At 40.5% G+C, this 16,906-nt stretch overlaps 1 protein-coding gene across 3 annotated transcripts in view; it reads right to left on the bottom strand.

Annotated features, from left to right (window-relative positions):
* strbp (spermatid perinuclear RNA binding protein) overlaps positions 1-16,395 on the bottom strand; it is a 92,991-nt gene extending 76,596 nt beyond the window's left edge. The window contains exons 1-2 of one of the 3 annotated variants that reach the window (XM_080476400.1): positions 16,319-16,395; positions 13,188-13,227 (exon numbers count right to left, since the gene is read on the bottom strand). The gene's annotated coding sequence lies outside the window, so the exon portion shown is untranslated. Of the gene's footprint in view, positions 1-13,187; positions 13,472-16,318 lie in introns of those variants that run through there. The other 2 variants (XM_080476399.1, XM_080476398.1) reach the window with 2 other exon arrangements.
* Between the last annotated feature and the right edge of the window lie 511 nt (positions 16,396-16,906).

The following is a 16,906-nucleotide window of genomic DNA, read 5'->3' as shown; positions in this document are numbered from 1 at the left end:
AAAATTATGTACAGAATAAAGAGTTATGGTCTTAATACTGACCCCTGGGGAACACCACAACCAAAGTCCAAGCATGAATACTAAAAGTCACTGTTAGGGAATGATGTTTTGTCTCATAAAGAACGAGATGTAATTTGCAGTCTGTGTTCAAGGATGACCCGTGTCAACTCTTTTGGAACCTCTGTGCTACTTTTGGTGTCCTTCAATGCAGGTTCAAAACAATTCAGCCTTTAAGAAGGCGCTGTCTGGCATCATAGTTAGACAAACTCCTGGACAATCACGCAAAGGTGGCACTGTTACATTGTCTGTTCTTGCAAGAATAATGTAATAAAATTGTCTTAAACTTTTTTAAATTGCTCTCGGTCTGATTTCCTGTGTTTTCTGTCTCCCCAAAGTTTTTTACTAGGTAATTCTCCTGACGGCCACCCATTTTCACAAATTGTTGTCTGTTATTTAAATAACTTTTTATCCAGTGTAAAACAAGCACTGATATCATAACCAGTTTGTAGATTAATATTTCATGATATATTGTGTCACGTGCTATTTTTAGGGTCGATGAACACTCCGGCTGTACAGTTCTTTTTGTCTATGGAGCTGTTGTGATTTCTTGCATTAATTCCATTAAAGCCAGTGATGTGGATGTTTGTGATCTGAATCCACATTGGCTTTCAGAGAGCAGTTTGTGCTTATCAAGAGATTTGTGTTATATCGGAAAAATTTGAAAAAAATACCTTTTTCTAAGATTCTGGAAAATTGTGGGAGAAGCGAAACAGCCCTGCAGATAGTGAATTAGTGTCTGTCTCCAGTTTTGTGCAAGGTGTTGAAACAACCACCAATTGGGAAAGAAAAAAAAAAAAAAAAAAAAAACTTCCAGTATCCCAACTTTCAAGGTTGAAATCCAACAAAGACAAAGTTTTCCTGATATAATGTTTGCTATGATTCCTTTTTAATTCTTTATTTAAAGAAGGTCCTCAAGTTGAGGCCCAGTCAGTCTCATCACAGATAACTTCCCACTAAAACCTCTTTCAACACCATCACGTCTCCAAATAAGTACCATTGAGTCATTTGACGCCAGCATCATTGCTCATCAATGAAGTTCAAAACTCGTTTAAGAACTTTGACATCATCTTATGTGGAGCTGGTCCAAAAAGTGCCTTCCCAGTGTCAAAGAAGTTCTTAGATCATGAAACTTTGATCTCAACATTATAAAAACACAAAAGCTGTAGGTCATTTTTTTAAAGTAAAAGGCTGAACGCAAATAGTCACATCGAGTTCTGAAGGTGAATTATGCTTTTCAATAAAGCTACTGAATTTAGGCAGAGTACATTTTTTTCAGACATTTCCATAATATTAGATATCCACTTCTAGGTGGATTATATTTATGTCTGTGGGCATAAAGCAAACCAGTAAACAAATACAATTAATTAAAGTTCATAATATGAATTATAATATATTCATATGGCCTGAAGACAAAGATCCCACATAGAGTATTGATTATTTCACACCGTTTCACACTTTCTGCTTCCCACATTGATGGAAAGAATTTTAGGGGGGGGGGCAACAAACATTTCGGACCGGACAAACAAGCAGAGAGATGGTTTATCGATCCAGACAAAGAAGTCACATACACAAGCATGGATAGAGCCAGCTGACTATACGCACGTCGGGGCTGACACCGATGTGTGCACTAGAGTGAGACGACGAGAAGATCTCAGGAGAAATATGGTGAAGCTTCACATGAAAAGCTGTGTGCCTGCTCACAGGCATGTGTGAGTGTGTGTGGAAGAGCGTGCAGCTCTGTGGCATCCTCCACATTTTCAATCTTCCAGCAAGTACAACAAACATGGCTGGATGCAGCTCAGTAGCTCGAGAGCGCACAACACAAGTATGAGTGTTTACATTACGCAAATATCTTCAATTCTGGGACTTTATGAGGCTGCACAGACGCTGTCATTGCAAATGTGCAATTTCCCATTCCCCAAAATATCAAAAACATGTGAATTTTTGCAGATGCTGCCCACTGCATTTCAGGTACAGCAACGAGCATTGTTAATTCGTTGCCAACAAGCAGCTCTACAGAATTACGCTTTCTGCTTTAATGGTGATCAGAGGCTGCGTGTCAACAAGGGCTGCTGCGTGTGCCAGTGAGAGGAAGCTCGAATCCCGTTAATCCTACTTTCTTAGATAAACATCCTAGTCAGATATAAAACTCTCACATGTCCCGCACAGCATCTCACTGATAATCGGCATTACCAATTACGAGGTGATACGCCACGGCTTAGCATGAAAGCAGCAATTAATCAGCTAACACTGGTCAGTGGGTCACTGCAGCTGAGAGGAAACACTGCCTGCAGACACACACTCATAACATGAAATTCACCATCGGCTTGCTCTGCCTAATTTCCACAGATGCGCTTTGTGCATGTGTGTTACCACTCGCACAATTTAGAGTGAAACAAACTTACATGTATGTGGCTCTAAGAGAGGATAACACTGATTAGGCTTACAGCTGTTCAATGCTGTATAAAAGGTGAATCAGAAGCCAAATAATATGAATAATGTTCCAGTTTTGCATCAGTCAAAAGAAAAGAGTTTTCATATTGACTTCTACAACTATTATTAATCCACCACTCTGCCTCAATGCCTGCAAAATTCCTTTCTGTTATTCTCGTGACTGCTGACAGTAAAAGGGTGTTGATGATAGTTTCTTATCTTGAAAAAAAACAAAAAAAAACTGCATGATTACATCAAAAAACTTTACTTTATTAGTAGTCAGATGCCGATTTTGACAAACTGAGTGGGATTCTGCTTGTCACCAACAACAGCCATTTAGAGACACGACGCACCCAGAGCAAACACTGACAATATTTTTCATGTTTCGTTACTTACTAAGAGTAGAGCCAACAGCCTTTAATCTTCTGTCAAATGTACAAAAGAAGGATGAAAGAGGATCAACAGATCATAAGCATAGCCCATAATACTGTGGTGGACACACAGCTCTCCTCTACTCATAAGCTGCATTTTGTTGTTGTAGTTGTTTGGTTAGTCCCTTTACTCCTTTCTGTTAAACATCTGCTGTCCAAAACATTTTTATAAAGAGAAAAATACACAAAAAAGTTGATTTTTAAAATGGATCATTCTCAAAAAATGCCTACATTAGACTACTAATAAAAGAACATATCATAGCTGAAGAAGTAAAATGATAATCCCATGCAGAATGGAAACAGAGAGAATAACAAAATATTACATTTATATTTAGTCATTTGTAATAGATAATATCTAAATGAATGTAAATGGGTTTAGGGGACCCAATATGGCATTAGAAAGGATTTAAAAAGTTGTCGATTGATTTTTTTTATCCATTAACACCAAATCAATATTTAAAAAAAAAAAAAAACAGGATTCTAATTGATAACATAATTGATCATTTGTCACAGTGCACACATCCATACTATAGATACATACACCATCTGGCCTTGAAAGCTTCCCAGTACAAACTACTGCTTGATGCTGCACACAGAGTGCGTGCATTGCTTTATGGCATCTTATCTCCGACTTGATTCACTATATTTTTTGAACCATACTGGGAATCCAGCTGGCAACATTCCAGCTGTAGACCGAATACGGTCTGCTGGCTTTGAATAAATAGCTCGATCTTCCTGGAAGTCTGACAGAGGGCAAGCTATGGTTTCCCTGATCTCAGCTCTTTTTGACACAGTAAGCAGAGCTGGGACATGAGAAGGAAGAGGAGGGTGTGTGTGTGTGTGTGTGTGTGTGTGTGTGTGTGTGTGTGTGTGTGTGTGTGTGTGTGTGTGTGTGTGTGTGTGTGTGTGTGTGTGTGTGTGTGTGTGTGTGTGTGTGTGTGTGTGTGTGTGTGTGTGTGTGTGTGTGTGTGTGTGTGTGTGTGTGTGTGTGTGTGTGTGTGTGTGTTGCTTGCACATGCTAGAGACAAAAATCAGATTTGACTTGCCAAAATGGGTTACCAACACATGGACATCACACTGTGTGTTTCACTGTGTGTTTCACTGTGTGTTTCACTGTGTGTTTCACTGTATGTTGCGGTCAGTGAGTGTGTGTGTGTATGTGCATGAAAGACTACAGACAGGAGCTGAGTGGCAGAGCAGATGGGCCTCTCAGGAAAAAAAAAATAAAATGTTTTACTGAAGACTTTCCTTTCTATCAGTCCATCCAATCCTTCAGTGGATGTAGAAGTGTGTACAGGCAACAATCGTCTCCACTTCTTCTGTTGATTTTAATTTCCTATTCATTTGATGAGGATTTCCTTGGCGAATCTCCTGTTTGCTTCAATTAATTTTGAACATCTTTATGCCTCCACCATGCCACAGCCATGAGTCAGAGGCATTATGTTTTTAAGTGGTCTGCTCTGATAATAACAATCCTATTCTTGCCTAATACCTTGTGGAAATGTCTTCAATCTGGCACATATTTTCACATTGATTAGATTCCTTATATGTGGTGTCCTGATTTCGTGTGTGAGTAATATCGCAGGACCGTTGATCATAGAGGCAGACATAGGCTTAACCTGCTCTGAAGTAAAAAAGAAATAGATTTGTCACTGTATTGTTTTGATAAATTAGAGATCGGGGAGTTGTGGGCTGCAGTCTTTCTTAGAAATATTCTACAAAGGCTCCAAGGGGAAAAAAGAAGAAGAAGTTTGGAGCGACTGTTTTAAACTGTACTGCATCACACACTGCAACTATTGTACAGGACTGCATTAATGTCAATGGCTACCCTGCCAGTTATAAAGGCATACTAATGAGTTGGCCGTTATAGTTTTATTAGATAAATCCACGTCAAAATTTGCAAGCAACATAAAAAAATTGAAAATGATGATTAAAGATACACAGTTCACAGACTGCAAATTCAATTTCATGTCATTCATCTCACAATTATTAGTGAAACAATATTACACTTTTATGGCCCTGTTTAATTCATATAAATCCCTAGTCGTCATTTTACATACCTGTGTCTGTCACTATGTGTTGTTGCTGATATATATACATCTTAACATCAGCAAATGGAATAGAGTACACAGAAAGGAGTTGTACAAAGCTCCATTTACATCTCCGGCCTTCGCTCAACAAGACAACCGCATCAGGAATGAGACAAACGGCTGGAAATCAGTCAGATACAAACAAGACCCACAAAATTAAGATTATTACATTTATTGCCCAAACTACACACACTAAGAAAGAAATGTCATCTGTAATCACAAAAACCAAGACAATTAAAACGACTATGCAGTGATCTTTTTTTTTTTACAGCAATGCATCGCTTTCCATTTTCTCCCCTGGTAGAAAACCGAATGTGCAGAACTTCCTCCCAGCAATAAACAGGACCGGCAGGAACGTTTCTCCCTTGTAATAAAATCACTCAATATTTGATGATAAATTCTTTCAGAAGAGCCCAGATGAATTCTCATCGCTGCATAACATTTCTCCTTCATTGTACGTACCAGTTGAGGAAATACTGAACTCAATTTCTGATAAAGCAGCTTTCTTACGTGTTTTTGACCTTTTATATAGTATTAGATATATTACATCGTTGTATGTGTTTGAGCAACAGGACAATGATTAGACTGATTATTGCAGTGAAGCCAAATTATTGTCGTGCCTGTGTGCTTTGGACATGGGAGAATTGTGTTGTTAAACATTGAAGAAGCATGAAAACAAAGTGTTGCACCTATTATCATTGTGTACTGTAAACTACCAGTAGTATCATTTGATTAATATCTCCAGTGTAGATTTCCATAACTAATATTAGTTAGAAATACTCATGGCACAAATAAATCATGTGTCAATATTTCACAGGCCTACATGAAGGACAAATATGTTCTGTGCAGATTATTGTTCTTGTATATCTAAATAGGATCCGACAGCAAACAACACAAGTCATTTCTCAATAAACCTGTTTTTTTTTCCTTGGCCCTCTTGGTGAATGTTGCCTTTGTTTCTTACCGGAGCAGCGACTCAAGGCCAAAGTTCAGGTTAGCAGCAACTTGAAAAACCATTCCCTGAATAGTTCATTTCAGGTTCAGTGTTTGGAGTGGTGCAAGCTGTGGTGCAGGAAACCTTACATGGCCATCTCTGGCACTCTCTGCCTCCGTGTCTCTTTGTTTCTCTCTTACTCTTTCTCTCTCGCATCTCTGTCACTCCGATCTATTCCTGGATTCCACACTGAGGTGAAAGGAAACAGGAATGGCTGCAGTGGCTTTGGGTAGAAGCAGGCTTTTTTTTATTTTTCCTCTGCGAAGAATTACTCTTGCTTTAGACACACACACACACGCACACACGCACACACGCACACGCACACGCACACGCACAGGCACACACTATTCCTGTGTTGGTAGCTTTGTTCGTTTGCCAGCTGAGAAGATGTTTCCTCAAACATGTTTGTATGACGAAAGCTGTTCTTGTTCCTGTAGATGACTTGCAGGGGAAGTCTGTGTGTATTTGCAACACGGATGAAAATGAGATCTGGTCAGTTGGGTGGAACTGAATCAGCAGGGTGTAGATGAGTGCTTTATTATTGCATTTAGTGGAATATTCAAAACAGTAGCGCAAATCTCCTGCTCTCCGGCCTTTGCACAGTCACTCCTGCACCACTGGGACTCTCCTCAACTCCCTGTTGTGCTTACTGGAACCCTGGCAGCCAGCTTCCATATCAGCCAATTAGGAAAGCTTTTACTAAAGCTCTAGCCAATTGGATTAGTGCTACATTTCCTTGGCAGATGAGACTCCAAATGTGCTGCTGTGTGCTAGAATCTGAGACCTAGTGGGCCATTTCACTGATAGGTACCAGGCAAACAGAGCATGCATGCTGCAGAGACAGTGAGGAAAGAGACATCCTGTGATATTACTGGGTTGCCTTTCCAACGCAGTGTGTATCACTGAGATTTCAAACTGTTTAAACTGAGGACATAGCATAAAACAAACCAGAACCAAAGCAGCAGAGGAAGCGTGACACTGCTCCCTGTCGTACATAAAGCAGACACAGAGATGGGTCGGCAGAACAAAAAAGAAAAAGAGCTGAACCAGGCTGCACAGAGGTGCCAGGAAACAGACAAGGGGAAGAGGTCAAACTCGGGAACTTAAAAAAAGAAAAAGAAAAAAGAAAAAAAAAGGAAAATCACAGACTTTAGACATTTGGATGTTTGCAATTGTCTGGAATTCCATTTTTTTTTCCTCCATAAAACATTTTTCTCAGTTATGTCACCTGCACATTCACAGCCGAGGAAGGGCTTCACTCCGAGTGTGAGGAATCAAGGTAAAACCTCACCGACCCTGCCTTGAAAACACGCTAAATCATATTGGCTTGCTCTGCAGCGTTGAATATTTCTAAACAAGTGTGCCTGAGATAATCCACGATTTGGATGAAGCGTCACTCCGCTGTTTGTCGTTAACGTGCATGCCCATTGTCCCTGGTGTTGCCAGTTGTTTACGTGTCCTTAATCTGGGTTATCCGAGCCCAAGTATGTTCCATTAGTGGAAATTAAATCCATTTCCAAATCCATTGAAGCAAGCCAAATCCAACGAGTGTGTTTCAGTCACCTGCTCAATACTAAGGAGATCAAACGCAAACGGCTAAATGCCGGAGGGATAAAATGTCCTTAAAAACAAACAAGCAAGCAAATATCTGTTAATGATAACATTTCTGATCAGTTGGTTTCACAAGACGTTGCAGTTTCATCAATGGGAGAACAATGCCAGATAAAAAGATATTCTTCAATTCATTGTGACATTCTTTTCTATTTTATAGGCATGCAAGCTTCTTTTCAAATAAGACCAGAAGAATAAAGCTTGAAGACACTAACAGTCTCGCAATCGTCTGTTTTTTTCTTTCATCAGAAATCTTGTTTAAAAAAAAAAATTAATAAATGAAGTGCCCTTTTAACAATAGAAAGCAGAGACAAAATAATAGGAAAATGTGAAAATATAACAAAGATGAATTATAACAAGTAAAAAAAAAAAATTAAAACCACTGAGCAAACGTATGAACCAAAATTGGGTCAAATCTTTGTAGACTGCTGGATTGTGTATGAAATGCTACAGATTTAATGTCAGACCATTATCCATATGAACATAAACAAGTATTTAAAATGTAAACATAATAATAATAATAATAATAATAATAATAATAATAATAATAATAATAATAATAATAATAATAAACACATCATTTTTTCAATAAGTTTAATTAAGCAAAAAAAGAATCAGAAAGTATGAGATCAATGACATCAAACCATATTGACAAATGTTAGATCAATTAATCTGATTGTTGTGCAAAAACTGACTTTTTTCATGAAATTAGTGGCGTCCAGATTCAGTTACTCGGTCGTTACACAAACGCCAGAGAACTACCTGACATTTACAAGAGACATGTTGCTAATGAAAAAAATACTTTAATCAATCAAGAAATAGAGAAAGAAAGTCAGAGTTGATTATATAAACAAGCCAGCGCAACCAGACAAAAAGGGTAAAATTGGTCAGCTGACACAATAATGACAGTAAATCCCCTGGCTGTGCATCAGCTTCAGTATCATGGCCATTATGGTTTGATTGATGTATGCTGTTCGCTGTGCTAACCAGTTGGATGATTGTTTCTGTGAGATTCAATTTAGCCAGACAGAGCAAAGTGCTCCATTACAACCTCTAAACATGGTCAACTCTGCGCACGTTTTGCTTATTTGCTGTTTAAAGACTGCAAGAGTTGATGTTGGCCGTGGAACGGCCATTAGCTGTTTGCAGGATTAACTCACACCACCTCTTCTACTCCGGCCTCCGGCCTCCAAACATGGTGACTTTAACGTGTCCTACGAGTTTGCTCATTCGCAATGGACAGTCTGCCGCTTTTTCCATTTGAAACACTTCAAAGAAGTCATAGTTGCCATGTTGCATTTTGTTGGGCAAGAGATTTAACTTTGCAATGAGCCTAAAAGAATTAGCGAGAGCAAACCCTGCTTAATGAAAGAAACACAGGCGGTGGCAACAACAGACCGAGCATTGTGATCAAGCAGCAACAGCTGACTGGCCGCATCCATCGCATCCTTTCATCTTGTCAATACCAATAGAAACATCACTGCAAAGTCGATGCACATGAGAAAGAGTCTGTGAAAGTGCTTGTCGGGCCTGGTGCATACATGTCAACATGCAGGTTTGTTCACACACACACACCCATACACTGTCAACTGAACCTAAGCCTGGTATTCTGCTCAATCAATTTCAGTTGTTGGTAAATATTTGCCCGCTATGGTCCAATAAGGAAAGGAGATTAGGTACCCACAAATAAATGAGGAAGATTATAAAACACTCTCAACAAAAATAGGAAAGCAATGACACCGTCTCTTATTCTTTCTATCTTTCACATTCATAAAGTACGCTATACACAGCACAAGAGTACAACGCACAAGAGGAGCATTATACAGCTGTAACAAGCAACAACTACAGAAGTCTGTGTTTCCACTCAATAAATTAACTCCAGGCAGGCGCGTGCAGCACGAGCTGGACATTTAAACAAAGGCGCCCCACATTTCAACCAAAGCGGGGCAGGTGTGGCTTCGTGTTTAAAGAAACAGGGTGGGGCAGGCAAAAATAACCCAAAGGCAACAGGCCATTAGTCATGCATGGAGACCACCAGCCACAAAGAAGTGATAAACCAACACAAGATCAACGAGAAGCTTTGAACGGAACCGAGAGCAAAGAGTTCAGTCAATCAAAACAGAAACGAGAAAGAAGAGGTCAGGGTCCTCTTTTCCTGGAGGAGAGAAAGTTGATTTTCAATTTTCTAAACATGAAAGTGAAAAGCATTTCTTCAAAAATAAACATGAACCGATTGATTTCTATGTTTTAAACATTGATTTAAACCAAAACATCACTCAATAATGAAGAGCAAGTCATCTCTTAAAGGGGACATATCATGCTAAATCCACTTTTTTAGCCCTTAAATGCATTTTGGTGTATATTTAGAGTGTTTAGAAGTACAGAAAAGTTCAAAGTAGTCTCTTCAGGTGCTCCGTTGATATCTTTATATTCTGTTTTGGTCATATTTTGCGATCGGTTTCGATTTTTCTGTTCTCTATTACGTTTTTTGAACAATGACGTCACAGTATTCTCAGCGGAACTGCCAAATTAGGACATCGACGTTTCGAGCAATCCGCCATTTTTGTTTCTCGCTGCGATTTTGTAGTCCAACCGAAGTTACGAGAGGATAAGTCGAAATGTTCGGTTGTTGGATGTAGTAACCCACAAGCTTCGTTACACCGTCTCCCAGCATCAGAACCTTTTCCAAGTGCCTGGTTGAGTTTTATTTTTCACAGAAATGTACCCACATCTGTGGGTAAGGTCATTTTTGTGTGCGCGAAGCACTTTAAGGACGACTGCTTCAGCAACCTCCGCCAGTATAAAGAAGGATTTGCCGAAAGACTTGGTCTGATTGAGCGGTCAGTTCCTTCTATCTATGGAGACGACGAACAGAGCACTTCGGTAAGCTGTATATAACGCTAAAAAGTGTGATGATAAGACGTCCCTGTCATTGTTTTGTTAGCATTAGCAGTTGCACCGTCTTCATATGTTAGCGCTGTGTGCTCGTTTTAGATTAGAATGTAACTTCTGTGTTAAATAGTCGTTGTAATACAGGCAGTATTGTAGTAGTGGGCATGGATGGAGAAGTTAGTGTAAATATAGTAACACACCATTGCGTTACATCCATATGAAGACGTTGTTCTGAAGGTGCATCATCGTCATTTTCATCTCGCTCCGCCGGGTCCGACTCTGGCTCCAACATGTATGGCTGGATGGACAAATCTTCCGTTGTTGACATTTTGTAAATAATGTGTGAATATAAAGTTTCTGCGCCGCTAGATAATTGTATCTGTTCTATCAAACTACAAAGATGGCCGAACAGGGTGACGTTGAACCGAGTGTGACCTCTGCAACCTGGAGAGGAGGAGGGGTATGAAGTGTCTCATTTGCATTTGAAGAGACCGCCCCAAAACGAGTTGCTCTCAGAAGCGCATCAGAAAAGGGGTTGAAAAGGGGCCTGTGGAGCTCTAATAATGAGGAATTCAGACCCAAGCATTGCAGTTTCGCGTTGTATAGACCACAACTGTATGATTTATATGTAAAAAGGAAGGATTTAAAAGCATGATATGTCTCCTTTAAGAGAGGCAATCAAAACCGAATTAACTGTAATGAGCCACTTTGCAAAGGTTAACTTGCAAAGTTTGTCTTTCATTTTTATATCTAAAGCATGAAACCTGTTTTCAGGGGTTAACTCACTGCAGTTTGTGTCATACCTGGCCTGAAGTTAAATGAAGTCCATCAAGTCATAGAAGGAATGAAGGCTCAACAAAATAGAAAATTGCTTCGTCGTAAAGTTTTGACGTATTTTCATACCAAATTTATTTTTGGTGGACATTATTACTTATATTTACAATTCATTAATGATCAAACATCTATATATAACCACAAAATCATTGCCTTTTAGACATCTTTAGTTTTACTGCCCCTTCAAACAAGAACAAGGATCTTCCCAGTTACAACGTTATTATATATGATGGCACCAAGAAAACAGTTTCCCAGTTAATTGAAATTAAAACATGTGGTTTCACATGGCCCTAGGGGTGGTGGTACTCCACCTCGGCCAACCCTGTAAGCAACAAAATTGTTTTTTTTATTGTATATTTATTATGCCCTACATTTTGGGTGGCTGTGGCTCAGTTGATAGGGCAGATTGTCTTTCAATCACAAGGGTGCATGATTGGATCTCCCATTTCCCCCCACCTGTCCATTTGTCAAGCTGTCCTAGAGCGAGACAGTGAACCTCGAATTGCTCCCTGTGGACGGCTGAGCACCTTGCATGACAGTCATCACCATTCGTATGTGTGACTAACAATGTAAAAACACTCTGGGACTGTCTGAGCACTGTGGAAGTGAAAAACCTTCATAACATTTTATCATTTCACTGGAAAGCTACTTGTTTTGATAGAAATAGATATTACACTATGTCATAAAATACAATGCTGAAATAGTGTGTTTTTTGTTTGTTTGTTTCCTTCTGTGTTTTGGGGTTTGCTATATTATTTGTTCTATCAGGAACAACAACAACAACAAAAACACCCTGTAGTTTTGAACAAAATCAAAACAGATGCAACATAATTTCCTTATTTACAAATCCGATGGAGTGTTTACTTATCAATATTGAACGATGTTCGGGTGTTTTTCCTTGGGGTTGTTTGTTTTGTCCACCCTGATGTTAATTTGAAATTGTAAATAAAATATTTGCGAGCTGCTTTAGATCTGGACTGCTGTGTCCATAAATAAAGTATGCCGGAGTCTCCCCCTGCATGAGAACAACAAAGAGGCCTCTCTTCAGCTGTGTTCGTGAGCAGCAGGTAGGTGTGGAGACCTTTGTACACGGACAAACTGCGAGGTGCGTTTGTGATCTTTCCAGTTATTCCGAGACTTCAAGACGTAGGTTTAGGCATGCCAACAAGCTGGTTCAGCAAGAAATGAGGGCACTCCGGCAATTCTCGCTGTCAGGTCCCTCGGGGACGCGGACTCACGCACGCGCACAGAAAACAGACAATGTGTGAGGAAACGACCCAGACCTCCGTCAATAAAGCTCAGTGTATGGAGGATCAAACAAACACAGTAACAAACTACACACACTGGTAAAAACAAATGCGAGACGTCAACAGGCGGGACCCCCGGAGACAGGAAGAAGTGGGGGAGGAAACAAAAAAAAACAAAAAAAAACCGAAATGATTTCATTCATATGAGCGCGGAAGTGTGCTGCTACCAGACACCTGCCGTGCGAGATGAGCTTTCAAACAAACAACCCGTCAACAGCAAATACAAACGGACTATTTCCAGGGTAATTCAGCAGAACTTGATCCTCATGTCGACTCACAACATGAGAAAAGTTCATCACGTGTGGGCAACAGTTCCTCTTTCTGCGCGAGCCACCGCGAAACGAAAGCAACAAACAATAAATAACGATTATCAACTTCTGAATCTCGACTCACCAAGTCGCCGCAAAACTGTTTAAAGAAAACAACCCCCCCCAAAAAAAAAAAACACTGGACGCGTCCGCTCCTGGTCAGAGACCCGCGTGGAAACGCGTAGAGAACAAATAGAGCAAAAATTTAAAAAAAATAATGAACTTACAGTTGCGCACAGTACGCTGCTGGGAGTCCCCAATTACGCCCTAAAAAAAGAGAAAGCACGTAAATCCAAAAGCGAGACGAAATGAAGCTCAATCCGACAAAGGAGAGCGCCGATCTTGGCTGACACCGTCCAGCCAGCCGCAACGAGGAGAAGTCACAGAATACCAGCGCCTTGACAACCGAGAGAGAGAGAGAGAGAGAGAGAGAGAGAGACGCCTGCTGGTCTCTCCTGTCGAGACAGGCGAGGGAGAGCGAGAGCTCCCCGGAGATGAATGGAGACAGTGCGCATGCGCACACGCTCATTCCGGTGGAGTAGTGCTGTAAAAAGCAGGTGCAGGAGTGCTGCATTCACAGAGACTTGACTGATGGCTCAGTTCTGCCCCAAGAACACAGATATGCGCACTGTAAACGGTGCCTTCATATACTCCCATGCTTCCTATGAGCATTTGACATTCAGTTTACAAGGATGCGCTGTTCAACCAATGAACCAAAACACCAAGAACAGTAAAGTTGTTTTTTTAGACAGAAGAAGAAGAAGAACAAGAAGAACAAGAAGAAGAAGAACAAGAAGAAAAGAAGACGTTATTTGTTTCTAATCCCAACACTGCCCCCATAGTGACTTAGCGGTACTCCACCATTCGTCCAACAAAAATGCAAACAAATTTATTAACGCAGAGTGAGCACCAAAAGCTTTGTGTGTGTCCAGAGGCTGAAGGCGACCATAAAAGAGCCTTTATTTTACCCTGATATAATTTAAGAATGGCCAAAATCCACAAAATGATCCAATTCGACCTTCAAGACGACATTGCAAAGTGTAAAAATATCCTTGAAGACAATAGCTGCAATTTTTGCATGAAAATAAGTGTTTTTGCTCAATAAGGGTCACACTGTTTCAGTAAAAGTAGGCGTCAAACTGCAACACTGAGACTCAGAATTTAACAGCATATCGCAGCAATACTCATCATCGAAAGATCAGTGGTGCAGCTACCTTATTGCTCGCAAAATAGCATTAGTAAACAAAGCCATATATACAGTTAAGTTTGTGGAAACGTGCATGCAAATTAGCGATAAATACCTTTTTGGCTCGACTGTGGTTTGGAATATTTTGTGTTCGATATTGTGGGTTTCGGTGTGGAGTCTGCATGATCTCCCCGTGCATTCACAGATTTTGTAGTTTCCTCCCATAGTCCAAAAATATGTGCTTGAGGTGAATTGGTGACTCTGAATGGTGAGTAGGTATTAGTGTGTGGTTGTCTTTCTCTCTGTGTTTGCCCTGTGATGGACTGACAACCTGTCCAAGGTGTATCCTGCCTTCACCAATTGCTAGCTGGGTTCGGCTCCAGTGCTCCATGACCCTGAACAGTATAAAGTGGTATAGAAGATGAAGCGCTATAACATTTTTTTTATGATGATTTGTGTAGGTCACATGGTTCCAGCTGCTCTATAAATAGCTATTTATATAGCTGAGTTGGGAGTCCTACTTGTGGATAACAAGGCTTAAGGGAAGTGTTTCTGTTAACCTGCACTATTGTGTGCATTAGTAGCCTTGGGCCATTTTCAATGATGTATCAACTTTAATTATTTCTTTTCTTTCACCCTGGGCAGACAGAATATCAGATATGTCTGAAACATTATAGAATAACATTTTTGAGTGTACACATCAATCAAAACGTATAGAAAAACATTGTTATATCCACACAATATGCCTATTTCTAGTGTTACTTAAAAAGAAAGTAATGGAGGGTGAAAATCTTATTTTTATTTGAAAACACATTTTACTCTGGATTTACCCTACATATAGTATATTAGAGCCTAAAAAACAGTCAAGCATATAACTAGCACAAGGAGAATTAAGCATGTACAAGTCCGAGCTGGATTGACTGGATGAGCCCGATGTGGTTCAACAGCTGTTAAGGGGGATGAATCTCCCTTCATTAAAAACAAAACAAAACAAAAAAATCCTCCATGGGATTTAAAGCATAGTTCCAGTAAGCCATTGGTATATTGAAAGTAGATATCATGCAACTTTTACTGAACTCACTCTGGAGTGATTAATTGAGGCATAACAATTAATTTCAGGAATCATAATAACTGATAAGTGTGAATAAATCAAATTTAAACTGAATTTCCCTCGCAGTACTCTAAAGCACACCTAGGGGTAGCTACAACTATCCCCATTTGAAAGATAGTGAATTAGATTTTAACTAGATATGCTATGTATGGGTGTATTATTGTAGCAAAACTATACATTTTACTATGGTGCTGTTCAATTCTTAGTTAAAATCAATGTATTATCATGCAAACAAGTAAGGACCGGACCAAAATGTTGATAAAAAAAAAAAAAATACATCTTTCAACTCTTTATTTTGATAACGAACAGAGAAAATAGGGGTGAAAGAAAAAGATGAATGGATCGTTTGGTATTGCCATCGATACCTGCGATAACTTGGTTATATTGTGGTAAATAGTCGATCCAAACACTTGACTTTGCGAAAAACAACACAGTAAAACCACCAGTCACAGTCAGAAAGAGCATGGCATTAGCCTATATATCTCCAGCAAGGACTCTCCCTCCATCCAAGATAAGCATTACTCTCCCAGACAGTCTTATAAATAATTCAGCTATAAAAGCTTGCTGCTTGCCTGGGCTGCATGCAGCACCGACAGCCTCTCACGCGCCTGCCTCCAGCCTCTGCGGCCGGCACCAATTAAAACAAATCTTGCAGCAAAATAAAGTTCAATCAACGTTCCTGTTTCGAAAATGGCTGTGGCCCGGCCGGCCAGATCAGCCAGGGATTACAAGGCTTCTGTCAACTATCAATAGCCCCGTGTGCCTGCAGGAGACAGGAGGAGAGAGGGGGAGGATGGAGGGAGGGATGGAGGGGAGGGGAGGGGAGGGTGAGTTTCAATGCGCAGACGGTGCGGAGCAACCAGCCCGGTGATGCTGTTTGTCCGGTCCGAGGATCGGAGGAGAGCGACGACGTCCCGGAGCCCCGCATCCGAGCAGATGGAGCAGCTGAGAGGGGATGGAGGTTGGGGGAGGAGGAGGAGGGGGAGGAGGAGGAGGGGGAGGAGGACGTAGGAGAAAAGTGTCATGCCAAAAGAAAAAAAACAGAATAAAAAGAGATTTACCTGCAAGCTGCTCCCGTTCAGCCTGCCGCTGTTACTTCCCCACTCCGTGCGTCTTTCAGGCGCTGCCGCTCCACTCCGGGCTGCTCGCAGCTGAACCGGGAATTTAGACGACGGGATTTGTTCACGTGGCCGCGCTCTGTGCTCCTAATTGGCGGAGCGGCTCGAGCTGCTGCTGCTAACTCGCACCTGTACAGAGCGGTGCGGCGGCGCGCGGGCACATGGGGCAGGTGCAGCAGAGGAGGTGGGGACAGTCACCTCACTTGGCAGTCACCTTCCTTCAATCGCAATCCCTCTTATCACCTGGCATCATATTGTCATGATATCTAAAGAAAGAGGAAAAAAAAAAAACACACACTGCCAACTCACAACTTAAAGATGTAAAGAGGAATTAAAACCTCGGATTGAAATAGCTCGATGTCTACTTACCTTCAACAAAAATTTAACTGGGTGGTATGTTAACACTTTGTAGGTCATTTTTAGAAAGGACAGAAGGGCCATGAAGTTTATTCCATGATTGTTATTTAAAGAAGCGTTTTTAGGCACTATAATAAATAAAACAATATTATATTTTACAACCTGTTTGAACCA

Source organism: Lipophrys pholis (genome assembly GCF_963383615.2).
Source record: "Lipophrys pholis genome assembly, chromosome: 12".
NCBI classification, from domain to species: domain Eukaryota; kingdom Metazoa; phylum Chordata; class Actinopteri; order Blenniiformes; family Blenniidae; genus Lipophrys; species Lipophrys pholis.
Note: the sequence above shows the minus strand (reverse complement) of the source record. Positions and strands in the feature narration are given on the sequence as shown.